This window comes from Oryzias latipes, chromosome 16 (assembly GCF_002234675.1).
Source record: "Oryzias latipes chromosome 16, ASM223467v1".
Lineage (NCBI taxonomy): Eukaryota > Metazoa > Chordata > Actinopteri > Beloniformes > Adrianichthyidae > Oryzias > Oryzias latipes.
In genome coordinates, this window is record NC_019874.2 from 27,364,938 (window position 1) to 27,387,417 (window position 22,480).

At 39.1% G+C, this 22,480-nt stretch overlaps 1 protein-coding gene across 6 annotated transcripts in view; it reads left to right on the top strand.

Annotated features, from left to right (window-relative positions):
* Window positions 1-22,480, top strand: part of LOC101156117 (semaphorin-6D) — a 170,307-nt gene that overhangs the window by 16,481 nt on the left and 131,346 nt on the right. For 5 of the 6 annotated variants that reach the window (XM_011485749.3, XM_023964656.1, XM_011485745.3 and 2 more), the window contains exon 2: window positions 5,601-5,689. The gene's annotated coding sequence lies outside the window, so the exon portion shown is untranslated. Of the gene's footprint in view, window positions 1-5,600; window positions 5,690-18,952; window positions 19,054-22,480 lie in introns of those variants that run through there. The other variant, XM_020710386.2, reaches the window with a different exon arrangement.

Consider the following 22,480-nt stretch of genomic DNA (forward strand, 5'->3'; position numbering starts at 1 on the left):
TCAGTTAAACTAACAGCTTGAATTCCGACATTTATCTCCAGTATCATAGGATGACTGTCAATTGCATCGGGAGTACAATGGCAAATTACAGGTTATGTCTTGCTCCTTGGAGCCTGGATTTGTCCCCAGTGTAATTACACTATGCTAATTCTGCACCCCCCCCCCCAACCATGCTGATTCCATGACAGAAAGGCGGATTCCCCACAGTCTTTGGATGAGAGAAACTTAAGCGAGTTAATGTGTTCATTGGCACGCCAGCATGGCCGTGACATCTGAACGCACGCTCTGCTTGTTGAGCTCAGGGGTGCGACGCAGAGGAAAGCCTCAGCTGGAGCTTGCTGCTGTGCTTCCCTAAGATGGGGTTCAGATGCAGGTCATGCCACCTTGAACTCCTCAGCTGGATTTATTGTGTTGAATGCGGATGGGGTCAGGTCGCGCTCCTCCCCTCCACACAAGGACTTTGTTAGTGTCGGACATGAAGCAGACACTGCCAGGACAGACAAATCCCTGTCACGCTCTGAGTGAAACCCTGCAGGGGTCAGAGGTGTCCTGTTAAGGGTGGTGGCAAGACCTGAATGCTGATTGATTTTCCTGGGTTGGTATCAAGGGATTGAGGGCAGGGGGTGGGGGTGAGAAGCTTGAGAAGATATAAGGGAAGGGCTAAATTCTCTTACCACCCTTAAAGATGTGGAATTTGATGCAAAGAGTAAAGAAACGTTCCCAGAGCAGCAACTTGTTGTTGAATTGTGCTGTAGTCTTGCATGTACGAGTGTGTGTCTGCTTTCACTGAAACTGGACACTACTCCTTCACGGTTGCCCTTAATAGACAGCTGAGTGGAAAGGCCATGAGTGTGGTCTGTTTGTCATTTGCTGGCAGCCAGAAGAGGCCAAAATTCCCCGCTTCCCTGCAAGATTTATCAGGCCTTTAAATGCATAAGCATGTGGACTTTTGACAGTTGTATTAATTATTCAATTAGTTAAGTTTAAACCGTTTCAACAAAGGTTTGCAGACTAAATGGAAGTTCCATTGAGAAGCAGAGGGAAGGGAGCGTGGTCTAAAGAAATCCGTGCTGCCGGTGCCCCTCATTCCCCCGACCTAACATACAGTTTTGAGTCAGATGCCAGCTCGAAAACGAAGATGTATACTGAATTATTTTTCTGCAAGTGGATGCATTGGAATAGACTGGAGCAGGGAGCTTGTGACCCCCACCTCCTACCTCACTTCTCCAGGTTTTTTCAAATAGCATTTTTCATCTGCTCCTGATTCACAACTGTTCGAATAAAGAAATACTCATAAACACAATTTTTAAGCTTTATTTTCTTTATAGATGTCCTCTATCCTCAGAAAAATGCTACAAGAACATGTCATAAACACCAAAAACACTTAAATGCATTCTTGCTGAATGACTAAGGGGATGGGGGGGTTCACAAGGAGATAATAGAGAAAAGCTAAATCCTCTTATCACCCTTGGAGATGTGGAAAAAAGTGCATTTGATGGATATAAAGGGACCATCGTACTCATGGTTCATGGTTATTCACCGTCACTACAACAAACAGCTTCATCCAAAACCAAACAAAATGGTAATATACTACTAATTTGATTTGAACTACAAAGACGCCCAGATGGAGGGGACATGACAAGGATATGAATGAGCACAGGAGGGAAATAATAAAAACTAAGAATAACAGGATCCACACAATTGACATCCATACTGTTCTATTTTGCAATAATCTGTTTAGTAATCTTGGGTTTTGAAATAGATCAGTCTTATTTTCAGATAAGAACAGAAAACATTTGTCGATAAAAATGTTAAAAAAGAAACTTTGAATTAAATAAATACATCTTTAGGAGTTTTAGATAATTGGTTAAAAAGGTGACATAAATGCATGGACGATGGATTTGTAAAAGAAAAGGTGATATTTAACTTACTCTTGTAAAAGTTTTTCTTTGACTCAATTTTTGTTCGTTCCACTCATTATATTTTCCAGGTAAATCCCAGCAAGCTCAACTCGGTTATTTAAAGTTCTACTTGTCTCAGGGGTAAATCCTCACCATCCTGCATTCCATACCAGTTGGCTGTGAAGTGGAAGGTTCTGGTATTGTTTTCACCAACACTGTCCTGCATTTATGACAGCCAGTGGAAATCTCCATTTTTGATGTTGGGATGTCAATAGTTACCCTTTTTGGTTCTGCAGGCTGTGAATGCTAAAGGCGGGTTGTCAGGTGGTTAAAGCAAACCGGTGTAATGCTCCCAAGGCCAAGAAGTGGTTTGATTGCTCCCTCAGATGTGGTTTTGGAATTCCTGAGTTGCGTATAGAAGGATCCTGTTTACGCGTTTCATGATTACTTGAGTCTGAGCCGAGCCTTGACTAGCTGACTTTTTTCTTCCTTTTTTAAGTTTTTTGATAACTAATCCTTTTGAGTGCTTTGGATCGTTCCTCCTTTCTTTATCTTATGAATAACTGCGATTGTGATTGTACCAAATGGTGTAATCTTTATTTGCCCTCAGCTGAGTTTATAAAGCCATAATAATAATAAAAAGGTTCAGTTTATCTTGGGTTGTTTAGGGGCAATTTGGCCTTTGGGAATCTAAAATGTTTCAGAAAAACAGCAGTTTGGTTGGGAGCTTTGTTGTGTCGGCTGAAGACTTCCACGAGGCCTTGACGCTCTTTTGATGTTTTGTGTTTTTTCCCAGACTTCACAGCAAGTTACTATTAATGGTGGCTACAGATTTGTCTATCAAGAAGTCGTTTGTTACAGCTGAAAAGAGAAAATAACAGTACTTACTGGTAAAGACTTAGTTTATCACATGTGTTCTTTTCATGTGGGATTTGTTGGCTTTGCGTGAAAACAAAGACGACTTGAAAGTGGAAGAGTGAAAAACAGGCTCCAAAGCTGGTTTTACTTTTATTTTAACTATACCATCATCTGCATGTGGCTGCCAGCTGAAGGCTTCTTCATCCAGAGAATCTCAATCCAAATGGTATTTTCCTAGATCAATATAATGGATTTATTTCACTTTGAGACGATTTTATAATGGTGTAGGTCGATTCGATTTGCAGTTTGCCTCAGACGGATCAATCTGGTTGGATCATAGGAATATAAATAAAGTCATCAATTAATTTGATTAATCGGTACACCCTAGAATTTTTCCCGATCTCATAGATGCATTGATTGATGTAATGCATGGATTGATTGCTTTACTTTAAATATTTATTTACTTTTGGTGACAGTAAGTCATACAGTTAGTTGAGTTGATATACAAAAAATGGTAAAATCCAATATTATACAGCAATATTTAAGCCATTATTACTTCCCTTGAAGTGTATTTTTACCACACTACTATATTTAACCAATATTCATACTCAGTTTTCCTAGAACAGATCGCAAATATAAGTATTCAGATACTCGTTGCAGCCAAACGTTTGAAAAATCTGAACACCTGATTTCTATTTCTAATGGATCAGAGGAAGATATCCTAACCAAATTATTGACTTCTCCACGGCCAAGTCTGTTCAAAACTTCCATTTGTATTCTAAGAAGTTGACCAAAAAAAAGCTGCGTTGTGCACATGTGCCACGTTTAAAGCCTTTTTTGAGAGCAATGTTTATATATTAGCATTTTTAAAGTTAAAGAACCCAGCCTACATTTTCTGAATTCCTGTGCTGATTTACTAAAAAGTACAATTTCACACTTTTAATTTGATAATTGGGGCTTCAGAGACAAATTTGAGTTTTTATTAGGTCTGGTTATTCTAACTAGTTTTATAATTTGCACTATAATAGAGCAATCTAAAAATAAATATAATTAGAATGACGGTTCATTTTTTAATTTTCTTCATTGCTTTTTTGTCACACTTTAATGTCTCTCCCAACTTTGCTTCCTTATCTTGCTTTTTCTCAATTAAATGAAACTATAAGTGACTTTTCTCTTTAGCGATCCTCCTGCCAGAGGCAGACTTGCCTGTTAGCTGCTAAATAGACATGTATGTTCAAACGCAGCTCCTGCAGTGAGCTGAGATTTCCCCGTTTAAAATCCCCCATTACATATTTTCATATAAACGTTTCCAGTGGTGTTTTAATTATGATTATAAAGGTTTTAACCAAAATCCCACAATCTAAATGCCTTAAAAAGCCATATTTCATGTTTATCCTAAGCCTCTGTTTCCAATATCTCCTCTACATGGGCGTGGCCATTGGTGCTGAGCTGATTAGCTCCGCCCTTGACCCCCCCCTTTCTTCGAGCTTCGTCTTTCATGAGTGAAGAGCTGGACGCAATGGGGAACACAAACAACACAACAACACGACTGTCTTTAGTGATTTGAAAAAAAGGTGAAAAGCGACATTTTTGGCTCCAAATCGACCCTTTTTCAACAATGTACGGAATGACAAAACGAATGCGTGAACCAGACCTTGATGTTTGATAAAATTACACACGAAATAGAACTTTGACAAACCCATGAAAATGCCTCGAATGACTATAATGTAGGCTACATTGCAGCAGTAAGCAGCACTGGCTGTGGCTCAGAACTGCAGACTGTTGAATTTTCTAGCACAGAAAATGATATGAAATACCATAAGGAAAGTGACTATTCACACGTAATTTTCCAGATATGTGCGGCCAGTGCTGAACTTTTTTCTTGGCTGCAGGGACCCAGAGCAAGGGTTAAATTTAGCATTATGGGTTATGGCTGCGTTCACACTGAGGCGGCCTTTTTTAATGCTAAGTCAAGGGGACAAATGGAATCTGAGTTCCTGCGGTGCTATTCAAGCGGCGGGCGTGATGCAATGGTCTGGAAGCAGCACGGCGCAATTTGGTACCCGTCTGAACCAAATCCGTAGCCGGGATGGGGACTGTTATGCAAAGGCGGGTACACCCTGGACAGTCTGTCGCAGGGCTGGCGGCCAGCCTGCTCAAGCCTCCTGAAGTTTACGATATTTTCTCATTTTCTTCAAGGCAATAATAGAAAAGGTCTCCTGATTTCATTCTTGTTTTTAGTAGTTTATTATGTTGTTTTGCTATGCTTGTTAATTTGTTAATCTACTAAACAAATGAAGTGAGAAAATCCTTTTGTTATTTCCCCAAAAAAATCAGTATTTTGGTTTCTTTTAGTCGAGCATTTAGTGGTAAATGTTAAAATTGAATCAGGAAAAACACAATTTATTCTTTTCACATTAAACTGATTTAAAAAATTGTCAGCAACCCCAATGAAATTTTCAGGTATTGGTAATCTCGTCATTGGAACTTTCCCAATTTTGAGTTGCATATGAAGCTTTCTGAAGGTTTATGTTCTGGCATGGTAAATAAAGAGCAGATTGCTAGAACAGATTGTGCACCAAGTCTGTTTTAAGCTCTACGATTTGTCAAAAGATTTAGCTCCTCATTGCTTAAAAAAAATAGAGATTTAAGGTTGTGATGACATGATATTGGGATTTTATCAACAGTGACGTTTGTGTGTTCTGTATATCTGCACCATCTAGCTTGTTGTTGTTCTTCATACTTTGATGAAAATGACAGAAATCCCCATGCTGACTGTCAATATGGTGTCACTGTACATTCATGTGCCCTGGAGTTTAAGCTTTCCTTTTTTCTATTTAGGTCTGCAGAGCGGTGCAGCTTAAGTCCTCTAACTCTGCAGGCTGCTCTTCTTGGTGGACTCCCACAGTCAGAAGACGAAAGCATCTAAAGTAAGTAATGCTGATTCCAATGCAAATTCAATCTAAAGTTGGAGTAGTTTTTCGTGTTCTCTGATTGGTCTAAAGCAATCCATCCATGAGAGTTGGTTGTAGAGCTGGGGATAAAATCTTCGATTCGATTTAAGATTTAATTTTTTTTTTTTTTTACCCTTCCTTAACTTTCTTTAACACAATTACAATTGCCAGAATATATTTCACAAAAAAGTATTTATTTTACCATCTCTAAATTTGACCTGAATTTAAAGTGCAACTAAATAGAAGCTGTTAAAACGCTTGTAAAAGAATGCTGCAGGTGCTTTGTGAGCTTAGGCTAGCTTAAGCTTCTCGGAAAAAGAAAATCTCGTCTTGCACTCGACTGAGTCTCTGTTTCAGGTGTTGAAACAACCCATTCTTGATTGGAACAGCCTTCAAAGACATTAGAAGTCGGGAAACCGAACCAGTTCCATTCAATTGAAGAAGCTGTTCCTGTTTTGGGAACAAGCTCCTCTTTGCTGGTTGCCTCCTGCACGGCCGGGCTGAACCTTACCACGAGCAACCGAAGCCCAACAGAGCAGAATGCTGGGAAAATAAAATCCAGATTTTCCTAAAAATACATTTTCTTAAACAGCAAATTTGAATTTATAGATAAAGTAGATTTAACATCCAGCTCTAGTTGGTTGATTCGGCCCAATTGTGTCTGAAATGCAAAGTTAAGTCAGTGTTTTCCATTTATTGAATCTACGTTCCCCCTTTGCTGGAGCAGTAGCTTAAAGTTTGCTTGACAGGTTGAAAATAAGTTCAAACGTATCTCTGAATTTGATTAAAAAATGACCAACACAAGCTAGGACTTGAGCATATCTGTAATTTCCAATCATTTGCTGTCAAAATGGGAAACCTGGAAAATTAGTGAAAGGCTTATTTTAAGGCTGAAAGTTTTCTCAAAGATATTAAGTGTGGACAGTAGAGGACGGAGCCAAGGAGTGGAGTTGACAAGAAGCCTCCTGGGAAGGCTGGAGACAGATGGTTGGCCAGATGCAGGCCTGCTGTGACCTTGAAAAGAATTTGAAGCTAAAGGCAGCAAGAATATCTTTTTAAAAACAAATGGCATGGTGCAATTGAGAGAGGCAGTCAGCTCAGTGGTGCGTCTGCTTCATCTCTGCTGCTTTATTCTCTGCACATGTCCATGCTGTGTCACTGCCGTCTCACAAACACTTTACATTTCTGGAGGAGCTTTGATGGAACTAGTACAACTTCACACTTGATGATGGTGACAAACGGAAGGCTGTTCATTTGGAAGCTGGAAATTAAAAAAATTTAAAAATCCAGGAACATATTTATGGGAGGTTCAACAGAATGTTTTGAGTGTGTAAAGTCATATAATTTTGACCTCAAAGGGCATCCATCCGTGTCTCCGTTCTGTGCAGACGGGTAACATGAGTCCTGTTCTCTCTGACTGAGAAACCTGAGTTGGGTAAATGAGCAGAAAGAAGCTTTTATTGTCAGAGAAATGTGGAGTTTGTGTTTTGATGGGAACATTGTGCGTTTCTGTCAAACGTGTTGGGGTTTTTTTTCTCCTAAAGTGGCAGATGTTTGCAGAGATCCTTGCACACAGTAGTAGACTCGTGTCAGTATTACTATAAACACTGCACCGATGCAACTTAAGCAGCACACACTGAAGCAAACACTGCCATCAGCCCGACGAAGCGCAGGCCTCTGGAGCTTTGAGCAAAGCGAAGGTGGGGTGTGGGGGGTTGGGGGGGGTAGAGGATAGTGGTGGGGGTCCACGTTTGTGTGGAGGAGGGTAGAGGTGTCAGCCGTATAATTGGGGTGAGGAGATCTCTAGGGTGGATAGAGCGAAGCTTTATTAAGACCGCTCAAGTCTGATGTGCCTGCATGGCCGCCTTGCTCTTCCTCGCACACCCACGCTATCCTCCATTTCCACGAGGGACTCTGCAGCAACAAAGGGAGGAAGGCCAGAGTCCTCCAGCTCTCTTTCAGTCGCAGATAAGACAAAAGATCCTACGTGGCTAGAAAGGTGCTGATGGAGTGGCAGCAGAGCGCGGATCTGCCTTTTCTCAGAGTCTGTTGTTTCTCCTTTGTTTCTACCGTCAGTGAGTGTTACTTGTTGACAGCTCTGCTGTGTTGTGTCCCTACATTATGGAATTGGATGGCTTTAAAAGTAATGACCATCAGCGTGCTCATGACAGTTTGATGACCTTTATGATTGTCTATGTCCCTCTTTTGGAAAAAAAGACAGCTCTGTTTTTAGGTGTAACAATTAATCAACCTTATTGATGAATCGATTTATATTCCTGCGATACAAGCAGATCCATCTGTCTGATGATAATTGAAATTGAAACCAACCTTTACTAACATGAAATCGTTTCAAAGTACAAAAAAAAATAGATTATATTTGATATTGAAAAGTACCATCTGATTGAGACATGGTAGGTTTATTTGACTAAAAATGACCAAGTTCCATCACAGCAGACAACACACAAGTGATGGTAGCAAAAAAGGATCAGTCCATCATTACAGTCCAGTGTGTGAAAACACTTTGAATATAGCAAAGATGTGACCATATACAGTCAGGTACCGTGTTAAAAAAATGTAAGAAATACGAAGAATGTGAAAAAATTCACCTGCACTGTTCAGTACCCAGATGTCTGAGACACACTGGTTGAAGTTTTGGATAAAGATGTCCTGCATCCATTTTAGGTACTTCAAAACAAACCATGATCGACTATCAACCACAAATTATGTTATGAATTGAATTGTTGTTCAAAGGAATTGTTACATCTGTTGTTGTATTTATTGCACATTTTTACTTGCAGTTTCCTTTACTTTTACTTCTAATATGATCCGGTTTTCACAGCTTGAAAAAACGGGCAAAACATTCACGAACAAGTAAAGCCTAAGTGGTCACATGTATTGTCGCAGAGATAAAACGGGAATAATCTCAGCTGTTTTCTGATCACACCAAGTTTCAATGTGAGATTAGGATCTTTACTCCTCACTTTCTCCTCCACTGTGAACATTCAGTTCTTACTTTGGAAAACCTTCCATCAATAAGTGATTTCTTTATGATGCACACTTCTCTGATTCCTTAATAAGAATGTCTGAGAAAAAGCGACTTTTGTGAGTGACACAACAAAGATTTTCCGTTAAAGCAGGGGGTGGTTATGGGAAAAATCTGACGCCTCCCCCAGATCTGGACTGTAAATTGGTTTCTGTGGAAGTCTGGAGTGGAGGGCTGGGGGTCTGTTCTGTGCTTCCTGAGTAGCGTGTTAATCCCCCCCACAGCTCTGGCCTGGGGGAGAGCTGCTGTGCAGACACGGTCCCGGTGGAAACCGCTGCTGCTCTTCCCACTCGGTCCTGCGGGGGTGGCTAATCCTGGTCATGGCGGGGAGCCCTCTTTTTTCTTTTTTTTCCATCCCCTAAAGCTGACTGGACTTCAAAGTTTAAGCAATACTGTGACTTCAGGGGGGGAAGGGGGGGGGGGTCTTCTGCTATAAAATGCTGTGAGGTTTCCTCTGTTCTTTTTTTTAATATTTGTTAAAGTTGAAAATAGTGTCAAATGTTTTTTGTATCTGATCTTTTACCATTAAATATAGGAAAGCACCTCATTGTGTTATTTCTTTACTGGTTAAATTGTTTTCCTTTGTTTTAACAAAAGTTAAAACTTTAAAAAGTTGAAGACCCAGAACACAAATTTTAATAAAACACAACAAGCAACCACTTGCAATTAAAAGCAAATTCACGTATATTCGTGTTTCAAGCGTCTGCGTTTAAAACTCGAGTGGCTACACCAGTTTCTACAACAGTTTTTGGGCAATACCTATAATAAAACGCGTGCTGAAAGTTAAACCAGGTTAAACTTCGATCAATCAGGAACTCTGATTTGGTTGGCATCTCTTTTAACTCAAGGGCCAACCGTTTGATCATGGAGGAGAAATCAACAATTGCGGTTTATGCCCGGCCGGAAATGTATGACACCCAGTCTGTCATGTATTGGAATAGAGGTTTGGCAGTCATTATTGTTTTTGCCTCATGTAAGATTCACGAGATTTGCACCGCTTCGATATTTCACACCAAGAGTCTTCCAACTGTAGGTGGCAGACATGCACTAGTAAACAAGTAGCAAAAGAAGAAGAAAACGGCCTTTTCTGCTCATCTGGCGTGAACGTTGTGGGCTAAACACCCGTTCAAGATTGCGTGTTTAGCGTGTTTTTGTACGAGCGTCACATGCCTGGTGTGTCCGTAGCTTCAGGGCTGTGGATCATTACTCGGGCAGCGATCTGATTTGATTCTCAACTAAAAAACACAGATCAAACCACAATTCTTACCATTTAATGTGTCTGAATGGTTGAGATAGGTATGTCTTTTTATTGGATGTATGAAAATTAAAATAATATGTATTTAATCGCCATATTCATACCTTTTTATTAAAGCACAAGATCAGAATCCACAAAACATATTGGATAAAAACACAAAGATTTATAAAGTTAAAAAAAACCCTGAATTTCTCATTTTAAGCAATGTCAAAATCAGAAGTTGTTCTGTCAACTTCCTGGTTAACTACAGCAATAAACAAAACATGAACATCACTGTTGTTTAGGATCATTTGACAAAAAACATCCTGAAAATGGTCGACAGTTTTTTCATCTTCAAAGTTTTGCTGACTATATTTACAGTAGATAAATGACGAGACGACAGGAAATAATGTCGGAGCAACACCTCAATAAAAATGACGTCCATAACCCAGAAGCCCTCACAGAGCTTTCATCCAAACTAAAAATAGAAACTGTGTTTCCAACTGAAATGCCATTAGAAACTGGCTTTATTCATCTTTCTTTGAAAAGCCAAAAAACGCTTTAGATGAACATTTTTCAGACGTGTTCCGGTACAGATTCTAGTCACATGACGTCACATATTTGATCACAAAATGTTAGTCATATTGTGAATTTTAAAGTCATTAAATTCTTGTTGACCATGGTCAACACAAAATTGTGTTTTCAGAACATATTTAAGTAAACTGAATCTTAGTCTCTCCCTTTTTTTATTTTCAAAAATACCTTTAATTGTTTTACTTTGAAAATGTTTTTCCTTGTGGTGAAAGTAACACATTCGGTTAAAATCCAACTGTTTTCTACAATTTTAGGTCAAAAATCACATTGCCTGAAGTGTCTTCTTTCATGAATTGGTAATCTTGGAAAACACAAATATTCGTAGACAAATTTTTCTGGAATGAATCACGATTATCCGAGTATTGGGATACTTGTTGCAGCTCTGATAAATCTTTTATCAGGTCCTTTTTTTCTTTTTAGCAGTCTCTTCTGTTGTTTAACATTGTTGGGCTTAAACATTTACCAATTTTGTTTTTAGTTATTGATGTAGCTTTTCAGATACTTTCTGATGGATATCTGGACTTGTTGCAGGAAATGGCAGCACAATATTAACACAAGTTCGCAGAAGGGTTTCTAAACACATTTGTGGTTTACAGCTAGTTTTTGCAGTCGTTCATAGTTACCACTTAAATCCTTTCACATTTTATTTTTATTTTTTATGCTTTACTATGTTTTTTATTGATGTTATTCTAACTAAAAACAGATTAACTCCTGGAAATATTTGTCAAATCAATGGTACATTTTCTAAATTGTTATTTTAAACACGTTTTTAGTCTGTCTGCCTCCCTAAGATGCCTTCTTGCCTTCACACAAATCATTCTTGTTTTTTGTACGTTAAACAGGCTTGAAACTATATTGATAAAGTTGTATTAAACCTCATTTGGAACAAACCTCCTTGGCTTTTGAAGTGCTTTTCTGGACTTTTTGTTTGACAGACCTGCTTTGGGGAAAATTCACCTTTTCTTAAGTGGTAGTTTAAAACATTTTCTTAGTTCCTATTGGGTCAAAAGTCTTTGTTTTTTATTCATTCAACTTTTTGAAAGTTTTTAAACTAAAAAATATGCAGGTGTGTTGTATGGATTGGTGCCAGAGAAGTTTTTACTAGGTTTTTATTAAAGATGACTACTTCTTCTTTTATTAAAGATGACTCCTTTTCCAAGGACAGGAAGTAGCTACGTGAGATCGACTTTCAAACTTTGATAAACATTATGGTTTGTTGGGTTCAGGGTTGACGACTTAAGCAAAGATTGCATCATGAACCTGATCTACCACCTCAACACCATTATCTCTGTTTTGACTCCATGTTCCTATTTGGTCAGGAGTTCATTCTGCAGCAGGAGAATGAGCCAAAGATGAGTTAAAGCTCTGCTGCAATAACCTTTAAAAAGTTGGTTTCCCTCAGAAAATTAAGCTCTTTTAGATGAACAGCAAAAAACAACTAAAAACCAAGTCATGTGTTTAGATTCTCACAGTTATTCTTGCAACAACTACATGTAAAATGACGCCAATCAACAGATACACAAAGATGTAGACATTTAATTTGGTTTTTGCTTAAAAAATGTTCGTGCACTGAGGCTTTTTACATCATTTTTGTTGTCATTCCATGAAAATTAATTACTCAAGATTCATTTGCCTTAACTATGTGGCAGATTAAATCATATATGGACGTTATTGCAGAGAGTGTGATTACATATTTCCATGTTGCTCCTAATTTACCGTCTTGCTTATTCAACACATACATTTGCATATTCAGTGCCATAATTGCTGCAGCAGGGAGCTGGGATTTCTCATCATTTCTTGTTCTGTTGTTAAGGAAATGTGCAGTTGATATGTGTGTGACTCATCCATACCTAAATGCAGAAAACGCCTCATTCACTAGGTTGAGCTTTAAATGTCGACAAACTGGATATGAATCTGCACCCAAGGCCAATTTTCAAAAGGTTAGTTTGTTTGAGCTCAGAGACAGAAATTATGTCATTAACTTTCTTTAGAAGCTGCTCTTAGTTTTATCTTATTTTGTTCATCTTTATTTAATCAATTCGTCATGGTTTAAATGGTTTTGCATTATGTCTGGATGCATAGAATATTGAAGACCTGTAGTTTGTTTCAATGACATCTCTAAAAGGAAGGATGTTTTTAATACAGTCGGTACTCAGCATAAAGTCATACCTTCAAGATATCACAACACTTCCTGTACATTATCTGAATTATACAAAAGATTAGAAACTGTACGAAATAAATTAGGCAAAACGCAAATGATTGTTTCATAAATTCATGCTTTGTTAAAAAAAAAAATTCTAATAAAAGACCCACACCCTCCTTTCTAAACCCTTTTTTTAAAAACTCATTCATGGTGTGGTGTAAAATTTAACTCTCCTGCAATTATTATGTATATTTTGCGCAATTGTGCGTGATTTTAGTGAGTTTGTGGTGTTCCATGACTGTTCCACACATGTGGAACGTATAAGGCGTACATATCACGTTAAAATTACATAGTTAACGCACGAATCACTAATGAATTGCATAAAAAAACAGCGCAGTAATCAGGCACGGTACATGTTTTACATTTATTGTGTTCTTTGCTTGCTTTATTCGTTACTTCTGTGATTTTAATGTGGTTCATTCGTGATACATCTGTGGAAAATTTCCCATGAGGACGACAACGTTTCTCCCTTTTTCCACGTATATTCACGTTTGACCAATTTTCATCCGTGCAATATGTACGTAGTGCCTGTGTGACTCTGTCTTCACCTGTTGATTATTTAGCACCTACAGTTATTGGATGAAACCGTTGATTAATGAATCTATTGTGACAATTAAACAGACAATTGAGTCCTTCTTGCCCAGGCTCTCACTCCACTCGTCTCAGCCCCTTCAGGGCAGTGAGCATTGACAATAAAAGCTGGTGGTTTATGGCTCAGCTGATGCTTCGTGTGCTTATTGACCGAAAGATGTTGGCTAAGTACGGGAGGAATGCTCTGATTAGTCTTATTGACTGCAAGCTAGTGATGTCTGGCCTTCTCCTTTTACCTTTTTTATCATATCTTTTATTAGAAACATTCAGGTATATTTCACACCCACAAACATCATTTATTTATTTCTCCTTCTCCCTGTAAGTGATTTGGTGAAGGTTGATGGTTTTGAAGAATAAAAGCATTTATATTGCAGATAAAAGGCATGGAGCGCTTTTTGAAGTGTTTTCTGCACTGGTGCAGTCAAAACATCCCATCTGCAATAAAAATCAAGTATTTAGTCTCCTATTTCTTATAATTGATGTTTACAAATGACCTTGCTGGAGCAATAGTGAAGATGGGTCCATTAAATGCCAATTTATGCCTTACAAACGTGATATTGCGAAGTATTTACTAAAATCTAAATGAGTTTGTGTTTCACGCAGACTACTGACAAATTAAGTTAATTAAAATGATGCCCCCTGCTTTAACAGAAGCACTTTGTTTGATTGCTGAAGTCACTGCAGCAACACCAATCCACCTGCTGGTTTTGTCACTGCAAGCAGATTGAGGTTCTGATGGCAAACATGAGGCGTGATTTATCTGGGTGAAAGGGATGAGCAAAGAGAAATACAAGGACTACATAGAATGCAATGCATTAGAATCAAGGTTACAAGGTCATGACTTATGACTTTTCAGTTCAAACTGTCGGATTAGTTCTACAGTTTGGTTTTAAAGCTATTCAAATGCAAATTTAGTTTGGCCTTATCTTCAAAAGCCACATTTCTGTGGCTGTCATTAGCTGCTAAAACACCATTAGAGTTACATTTAAGTCTTTTTCTGAAACAGAAATGTAGAAGGGAAAGGCTCACATCTTTGTTTTTGGAACAGTGTTGTGCATCCAAATGGTACCAGTTGACCAAAATGAATGGATGTAGATATTAGAAAAGTTTAAACGACAATAATAATCAAGGACTGCTTGATTTTTTTTCTTCTTTTTATCCAGTAAACATTCAACAAGGTGATGTATTTACTAAATGACAACAAACTGGATCAGAAAATGTATGTTACCATAGTCTAAGGACTCATTACTGCTACTTTTTATTTTTAGTCTTCTGAATAAAATATAATATGTAAGTGATACTTTCCAATAAAAATATGCTTGGTACCATCTTAAAACATGAATAATTAATGATGTAAAATGTGTACTGTTATGTCTCATAGATACTTTGAGATTTTTCCAAGCAGCTTCTTCTGAACACATGCAAATATCGCAGTCAGAACTCCGGATAACACAGGCTTTAGTTAAAACAGGAAAAACGTTACACAGCAGCACTGGATTCTGGGTCATTGTTGTTAGTGTAAACAGCTTTTATTTAGCTGCAAATGCCATGCTTGCAAGTTGACAGGTATGCTTGTGTGCTACTTTATTTTAGAGTGTTAAAAGTGGACGTGTCTTCTTTCTGTTCTTTAAGGTTGACAAATGTTTAATAAATGGGCCATGTTAGTGCTGGTTTAAGCAGATCAGTCGTTTTTTTTTTCCTTCAAAGTAACATAGTGTGCAGCATTCATGCACTGAACAGGTGGGGGATATTTTCCTCTAGTCTCAGCTTACATTTTGGTGTTAAACTTGCTAAAGCGTTTTGATAACAGTGTTTTATTGTGCTCTTACGCCACGCAGAAGTTGCTTCTGGGCCGGTTATGGCCTGTGGGCCGCCATGTGAACAGCTCTGTCACACTGGGTGGTGGATTTACTCCAGGGCACTTTCAAATCCTTCTTGATCAAATGAATGCTCAGCACTGAGGTTGTAAAATGTGCAAATAAGTAAATTATGGAGTGTTTGTTGATGGCCATATTGGCTAAGATCCATCTATGTTTTCAGTTGTAATAAATGCTGCCAACTGAATGTCTTTTCTGTTCACGATAGCCTGAGTTGTACTAAATCTTCTTCAAAAAATCCTAAGGCACACCAACAACTAAAAATGTAAAAAAAAACAGGAACTCTGCAGTCTCACATGCATTTTATCGTAATAATCGAGGAACAAAAAGCATAAACTTCCAGCAGTTTTATTCTGAAAGTTTTGATGGTTGTTAATAATAATTTTCTATTCTAAATTAGTTGAAAGTTTGCCCATGGTGGTTGTTTTCCCTCCAGTTTATCACAATGCAATTTCATGTAACCTTACAAAAACAAAGCAAAATAAAAACAAAACAAAACGATATGTTTTTTTTAAATAGTAATTTATCTTTTGAAATGTTTTTTATTTTTGGTTAAGCCAAAGCAACTGCAATTTTGGAGCAATTATATGACAACAGGCTTGATCAATTTTATAAAAAATGAATTAACATTATATTCACGTTGTTGTTAATTCAAGTTTTTCTTTTGTCTTAATACAGAGATGTACCTTTTAACAACAACAAAAAAGCTTTTTTGATTAAATATTTTCTTTTCAATTTAGTTTAAATGTGTCTGTTGGCCACTTAATCATAATTCTGTTTCTCATTACTTTTTAAAAACTTGAATACATTTTTTTTCCCAAAAGATCTTATAGCCTAAAATTGAGTTTGTCTGTTCCATGTTTGCGCAGTAAGTCACCTTAACCCGATGCATCTTGGGAAATGTAGTGCTAACAGTGGCGCTGAGGCTGGACAGACTCACGTCATTAAGTTTTATTATTTTATGCAGTTTAGCGGGAAGCAACACCGCTAAACACAATCTTGAGCTGCTTTTTTTTTGTGAGGACGTAAATCACACCTCATTGGTCAGACTGATTCCTCAAACCTTCAAAAATGACTGGTGGAGAGAGTTTAAGGGGCGGGACTTTTCAAAAACAACTGTCGGCTAAATCATGCTACCGTCATTCTTATCAAAATGTCTAATAGAATTAAATAACCACAAATTTTCAATTTCTCATATTAGAGCTGGAATTATGAAAAATTATTAATAAAGTACTTGGAAAATGCTACTTTGATTCATCAAATCCATGGATGCATTTTCCTTTCCTTTGTTGTTAAAAGTTTTTAATACAAAACTTTGTCATTTTTGGGTTTTGAAATGGAAATCTTGAAAATTGTTCTAATATTTGAATGAATCTAAATAAGAAACTGAATTGATTAAGTCGTTTGTGAGTGAGACCCACCATTTTCAAAGGAGGGTGATCATCATCGCTGATCTCGTCTCAGCGGGCTTTTGCCCCGTCTCAACTCTTTCATTTGTGCCCAGTTGTTGAGCAGAGAAGAAGAAAACGCAGCAGCAGCAGCTGCTGCTGCTTGAACCTTGCATTTCACCTCCTGCAGGGCCGATCCATAGAGAGAGGGGTTAAGCACTGTCCTTAGAAGCACCGGTGTCTCTCAGAGATCAGGGGGCGGATGTGAACAGAGGGCGAGGATGACTGCTGAGACGGTGAAGAAGGTGATTACTGAAGATCGGTAAGCGGCAGAGGAAAACAAGATGATGGAATTTTTTTCAACGACAGAACCTTTTCCAACCCAAGCACTCCTTATCTATCTTCGTCCTCTTTGAGGTTATTTTCAACCACTCCTCCTTCCACTCTTCCTGACCCATTATTTGCTCTGTCCTATTGTGTATCCTGACTTTGACTTTCTCCCGCAGCAGAGCTGATTGGGGAACAAAGATGATCAAAAGGCTATTCTTGTCCTTTTTCCTATAGATTTCACAGCTCTTCCTTGTTTACTTCCCTCTCTGTGTGGCCTGCATCTGACTCTCATGATACACAACATGCCTCATCTGCCTCCTGCCTTTTGCCTCATACATTTTGTTTCATTGACTGACTATACTCCAAAAGAAAATGAAGTGGACGTGGCATCACAAGCAAAAGATTTGGTAAGCTTTTTCAGAGCCCGTCATGGCGCACCATCCTCATGTCATAATTACTCCAGCAAACAAGAAGCTCTGGGAAGGCTGAGCGCTGGCAGGCTGGTCATTACTGACAATCTCCCAGCTTTTACCTGCCACAGGTAAGATGTTTTTGCATCGCACGACTGTGATGATTGGCCTACCGAGCCGGCAGAGGAAGAAGAGGAAATATAAAAGAGGATCATCAGGAGACGTGAAGGGATATGCAATTTAAGGTTTTAAATAACCGTGAGAGGAAACCCTCCAGCTGAAAAGGCATATCAGACCAAGAGCTGCTCAGACCTACTCCTCAGCCATTTTGGTTGCCATGGTGATTGAACGCTTGACAAGCCCAAGTGCTGAACTTGTAAGTTCGTTGCATTCACAGCAGACGGCGACCCCAAAACGTTCCTGAGATGTCCGGTTCTTGGCTCCCAGCCACCAGGCAATTCACCACCTTCAGATCAACACTTGAGCCTTTTCAGCTCAACGTGTCAGAAGTTTTTCACTTTATCAAAGGAGTGTCTGCAGCTGCTCCCAACTTTTTCCTGCCAAAACACGCTTTTTAGCGCCCCACCTTTAAAGTCGTTGATCCCGAACCTGTTCTTGTAGCTATGAGTAAAGCCCTAACCTTCAGCCTGTTTTTGGGTTCAGCTTTTAAACTTTAAATCTGCCTTTAGGAGCCATACACTGTTACTTCCTTGGGATTGGACCATCACTGCAAGAAAGAGTTTGACACCTGTAGTCTCCTGGAGTTAAAAGTCCCACTCTGATCAATGCAAGAGTCTTCCCAGTGGTCTTTTAATTATCATAATATGCTGTTTTTACCTAAATCCAAAAGAAAACTGGCGCTTTCTGGGACATCAGTTCTGTAGAGCGGCAGGAGTGCAATAGAAATTCACCTCTGGGTTGTGGGCAGAGAAACCCCGCCCTCTTCCCCTCCTCAAAATGTACCCATTTGATGGTTTTAGGGAGTATATATCTGCTCTTGGGGGAGGGGCTTCGCTTACAGCTGATTTGTAAGAAACAAAAGCTGCCTAATAAATTGTTTAATATCCCTGGGTAACTAAGCTTTTGCTTTAACCTTCAACTGCTACATTTGTCAATTTGCCGTTGTTTAGTTGGTTGTATGTGTAAATGTTTTTTTCTCACACAAGCACAAGCCTCCCGCATTGTATGCGTGAAGCCACTCTAAGCAAAGTCACCTTGAACCCACCTGCTGGAGGCAGGTGTTATTACTTACCTGCCTTGCTGCATGCACCTGTCCTGGGAGGGAAATAAACCGGTTCCTGAGAAAACACTGCTTCGCAAGGTTTTTTATTATTTTTATTAATTATTGCTTCGGCTTAAGGCGTTTGCTCCTCCCCAAGAAGACACACACTGTTGTGGATAATAATTCTGCATCACTGCTTCCATACACACCCACATGATGGCAAAACATTTTTCACATGGCTACCGGCAGCAGACCTGCCGTTGGTCTTGACTGACATATTTCAGGAAGAATCCACTCTGGATGTAAAACTGAAGCTGTTACAGGATTTTAAAAAAAAAGAAACTTGGACTCCCGATCTGACCTAAAATGGAGATTTGTTGACGCGAGCCCCGATGGATGCCCTTATTTTTGTGATGGGTTTGTGGAAGGGTCTTTCTGGGAAAAGACAGTAAGTAAGCTATCAGCAACTTTTTTGGGTCAAACCCCGGGTGTTATCAAATTGCTTCAGTAAAGAGGAATTATTCTATTTTTGTCATGGTGGGATTTGATAAGTTGTTCTACAGGACATAGGATGGTTGTTTACACAAACTATGTGAGGTAATTTTTCTTATTGAGTTGGCAAAAAATGGAATCAATGACACTCGTACTTAATATCCACATCCGTGACGTATCAGCTTTAGCTTTTGTCTTGGGGTTTTGTTTTCGGAGCTAAACTTTGAGCTGTTCTGCTGTTGTTTCCTGACTAAAGCCTTAGCCACACGACCCGTACGACTGTTGCAGGGTTTGAGTTGTCTGGGCCCGAAGAGGGTGATAGAAAGGAGTAGCCACATCTTAAGGGGAGCATAGGTGTGCCTTGCAGTTTGCTTGAGACTTGTGCAGCCACCACATGAAAATGGAGCGTACCATTGTTGTGTTTGTGGTAAGTGCATTGCAAAGTATTTTAATGTAAGTTGGGTAATGTAAGTTGCACTTATGACATACGAGTGATGCTGTAGTACAGTGCCCTTACACTACAGTCTGATCGGGAGGTTTTCTTGCAGTACTTTTACACAGTACAGTGCACAAGGAGCTTGTAAGGAGTGCACACTTGTCCCGTGAACAGCACTAATGGGCTACTTGCACAGTTTGTAGGATTTTGGGGGTTGAAGAAAATTGAAAAATCTGTACGACGGGCCTGTGTCTCATCTACTTCATCCTTACTTACGTGTTGTAAATCTTTGCTGCGATTTGGCACCCACAGCCTGTCCGTAGACATAAAACAATGTTCATGAACATTTTGGGCCTCATGGCTTACGAAGTGGTCTTCAACAAGTTTGTCCATTGTTTTCCCACAGACACCGATAAGGGCAGTTGTGACTGAGGCTTTAGCCACAATCTAATTCAATTAACTATTAATTTATTTTTGGTTTAATCGATCAATTGGCCCAGGAACAAAAAAAGAAGTAAATGATGAAGTAAGTTGTGAATTACTTTTAATGTGTGGGTGGAAGTATGCAAAGTCGCAGCACAAGGTTTTGTTTCTACATGTCATCACAGCGGAAGGTTGTTTTTTATTTTTCTTCAAGGATGCTAAATGCATCTTTGTTTCCTGCGAGTGCCTTGATTTTTCTCTCCCACTTTATATCCCGACGCTGACCAAACCTGCATTGTTTGAAGGGTAAAACACAAATAGTCCTCTGCCTTGTTGACGGATGAATCTCATCCAGGCACCAAGTTCAACAAGTCAGCTGCCTTTCTCTGCTCTTCACACATCCCTTCAACCTCCCCCACAAAGAAATGGCTCTTTTTCTCTCCTTTCTAATACTCTCATCTTCTTCCTTTTCAAATGGTAATGGCGTTGAAGCATGCTGGAGCTTTTCAGCTTGGAGTGAACTCTTGCCTTTAAGAAGAAAATATATGGATGGTCATGCAGAGATGTTAGGGTTTGCCCCAGCAGGTAGAAAAGGCGTTTTTCTTCTGAGTAACTCATTTTAGTCTCGGTCTCAAAAGCTTTCTGTAAACCCATGGTGTCCAGCTATTGTTATTATGTGTAATAGAACAAAATGTAGTTTCAGTAACCATTCTGTTCCCTCACCCCCCACCTTTTCCCCCACAGGAGCCAATGAAACCACCATTGAAATACTGCGGCAGTTGCCTAGATTCTTCCCCCCAACTAAATGACAGCTCACCAAGCTATGGACCAAAAAAAGCGTCTCGAGCAATTTAAAATCTCTCACCTCCTGCTGTGAGATCTGCTCTCATCAACTGTTGCTTCTCCAAAAAAGCAGAAAATGATCAAAAGCTAAACTCTAAGTCTGCTGTGTGAGAGTGAGAAGCTCTGACACGATAAACCACAGTCATAACCGCGTTCTCTACTTTATGATTTTTACTGTTTGGTTTAAAGTCATCAGCAGTGTGTTTAACCACAATCATGATGCACAAAGTTCTTTTTTTTCATACACAGCACATTTAAACTGGGATTCTTTATATTGAAAGGAGAAGCACAAGGTTTTGGCGCCAATGTAGACAATTTTGGGAGATTTTGTTTCTTGTTTGGTCTTTCTTAGTTCATTAATGACATATTTCTTTCCACCTAGATCTAGATCAGGGGTGGGCAACCTTTTTGACTCGTAGGCCACAAAGGGTTATAAAATTCGACAGAAAGGCCAGACAAAGGGGAGATCAGTGGTGTGTTTTGGAAATTCAACTCATTAGAGAAAGAAACGTCTGTGTTTTATATGTGAAAAACCTATATGGAGAGAAACTAAAAAATCTTGAACATTTTGAAGTTTTTATTTCAAAACTGACCTTTGTTCTCACTTTTAGTACCAGTGTCACTGATAGGTTGTTGTCCCTAAGGGAAAACTGCAAATTTAAAACAGTGCTGCATTCATGTGGAGTTACAATAACTGGAAAAATGACTGTCCGAGTCAGAAAACACACATGAACGTTAACAAAACAACAAATCTTCCAACACCACATGACTTCCATGACTTTCTGCACAGTAAACCATCTATGGGTACACACCAGAAAATAAAACTTGAATAGGGGTTATCAATGTAATTAAGTCAGTTTGGTGGGCTGAAAATGCTTAAACGGTCAAAGAGTTACAGTAGTCTAAAGACTAAAAAATGTAAACCCTAGAGCTAAAGCTAAAGTGACGTGTTAGAGAGTTAAATATTTTTGACAATTGCCTCATTTTCTACCTTTAAGTGGGTCTTTGAGTTTTTTTCAATCGTCTGAAGTTGTGCTCTGAGCATCGTTTACTTCTTATTACGTGACTTTAACATTGCCAACCCATTAGCAGCTTTTTACAAAATGAAGTTGAGTACAAATAACATCATGAGGGGGATGGATGTTCTTGTGCTGCATTTAGAATCATCTGTTTTAATTGAATTGAATTAAATGAAATTGCAAACAGCTGCACAAACACTGGAAGAAGCCATGCTTTATTCAGTGTAACATATGAAAACAGCTAAACTAGTTCTATGGGCGAATTAGAATTAAACGATTAGGTGCGATGCACTTTGACACTTAACACCTATTAAATGAGTGTCAGTCAGTTTTAACCAACTGTTTGGTCACATTAACTTTGATTGTTTTTTTGTGACGGTGTAGAACCGTCAGCTGCCGCTGCAGGCGCACACGCATGCACACACGCTCGCACACACACACACGTGCGCATAGACGCGCACGCTCGGACCCGGTAACACGTCATTTACATCAGCTTACCCTTTTCATTCCGTCCCTATCCCTCTGCAGGTAGCCCTGGGTGCACACTAGGTTGCCGACTCACCATCCCCATGCATACATTAACACGAAGCACACACGACGCCAACATTAACGTTGGTTTGTTTACCCGGAAGTAACCCGGTAACCCGGAAGTGGTCATGGAC